Raw genomic sequence first — 2,180 nt, forward strand, 5'->3', positions numbered from 1 at the left:
GTTCAATCCATTGACAGCACGTCGACCCCGGTATACCACATCATTTCAATTAATTTCATTCCTTGCATGCCTTTCACCCTCCTGCATGTTCAGGCCCCGATCACTCAAAATCATTTTCACTCCATCCTTCCACCTCCAATTTGGTCTCCCACTTCTCATTCCCTCCACCTCTGACACTTATATCCACTTTGTCAATCTTTCCTCACTCATTCTCTACATGTGACCAAACCATTTCAATACACCCTCTTCTGCTCTCTCAATCACAATCTTTTTATAACCACACATCTTTCTTACCCTTTCATTACTTACTCGATCAAACAACCTCGCACCACACATTGTCCTCAAAATCTCATTTCCAACAAATTCACCCTCCGCACAACCCTATCTATAGCCCACGCCTCGCAACCATATTATCATTATTATCATTATCATCATCATTATTATTAGGTATCATTATCATTATCATTATCATTATTATTAACATGATCATCGTTACTATTATCAATATCATTATTATAGTCATTATGATTATTATCATCATTAAGTATAATATGATATCTGCTACTGAAGGATATAGTACGCTGGTTGTCAAGTGGTATGGATTGTCACTTCACGTGTAGGTTAGTAGGAAATATATTGTGTACCTAATGTGTGTTGCTGGGCATTATAATCGTCCGATAAAGATAATGATTAAATCTTATTTCCTGATCTTATCAGTTTTCAAACCAGATGTATGAAATATCTTTCGTTGACCATATTTTTATATAGAGTTTAGTATGTACATGTGTGGTCTTAAGATTTAGGTGACTAAGTATTGGAATTCACTGGCAGGTGTGGTGCGAATTATCACCGAGACTGAGTCTCAAAGATCAAGGTCATGGGTTCGAGTCTCCAACATTCAGTATGTTCATCCAACGTTATAGTGAAGATCTTGACAATGAATTAGGATTTTGACATTATCTGAAAGCGTTGGGCCAAAGATCAGTGATTTTAGGAGTTTATTGAGATAGTATTAAAGTGGAGAGTGTAGAAGCTGAGGCCAAGAACCAGTGGTGTCCAGTGAGTACTGAAGATGATGACCCTTGTCCTGCCCCATAAGGTCAGGTCAAATAGCACTTAGTGAGGTAGCGAGCTAGAGTCAAGAACAGAGGCAAGTATTTTGGGAGCAAGTGAGTGTGTGTGTCAGCAGTTATGATGTAAGAGACCAGGTATTAGTGATGGTGATTTAAATGCGAAGGTAAGTAATGTGGCAGTGGAGGGTATAACTGAGACGCATAGAAATGGTGAACAACTTGTGTTGTGTGTGTGTGTAAAGGACTGGTGACTGGGAATACCTGGTTTGTAAAATGTGATATACACAAATATACGTATGTAAGTAGGAGAGATGGTCAGCGGGCATGACTGGATTACATGTTAATTGAAAGGCGTGTAAAAGAAAGACTTTTGGGTGTAAATATGCTGAAAGGGGCAGCTGGTGTGATGTTTGATCACCATCTTGTGGAGACGACAGTGAAGATCTGAAGAAGTTTTCGAAAAAGAGGAAACAATGTCGGGGAGAAGAGGTGGCGAGAGGAAGTGAACTTGGAAAAGAGACTTGTGTGAAGAAATACCAAGAGAGATTGAGTGCCACATACACTCTTACTGTGTAAATATCCCTTTCTATGAGATTACGTAAAGATGTTGATGAACAGAGGAGTTATGATATGACATGAAAAAGTTAAGAGAATAAATGAAGGAAAGATTGAGATATACAGATGTCTGGCGGAGCGCCATGATGGTTGTCAATCTAGCCAGCTGGATTATTATTTATAAGTTGTGTTTAGTTGTAGGTCCAAGTTTGTTGTCAGGATATAATGTTGACTCCCAGAGAGTACCTGGCTGGCGCGGGTGCCACAAGGCTGGGTCAAGTGTAGTGAAGAGTGTGGGCTAGGGATGGTGTGTGTTACCACTTGGTAGATGATGGGCCCGCATCATGACCTGCCCGGTTATAACATCTTGACCAAGATCTTCTCACACCTGCGCTTCGCCTACAACTTGCAACTCTCCTTTTTCTAAGACCGTTTTCATGCTTCATGTAACTTTGTCTTTTTTAAATCATTCTAAAGCTGTAGTTACAAAATTATATTTTACTATGTTGTTTTTGTGAAGATGATCCTCTGAAAGCAACACTCGCTCCTCGT

This window comes from Panulirus ornatus, chromosome 42, assembly GCF_036320965.1.
Source record: "Panulirus ornatus isolate Po-2019 chromosome 42, ASM3632096v1, whole genome shotgun sequence".
Taxonomy (NCBI): domain Eukaryota; kingdom Metazoa; phylum Arthropoda; class Malacostraca; order Decapoda; family Palinuridae; genus Panulirus; species Panulirus ornatus.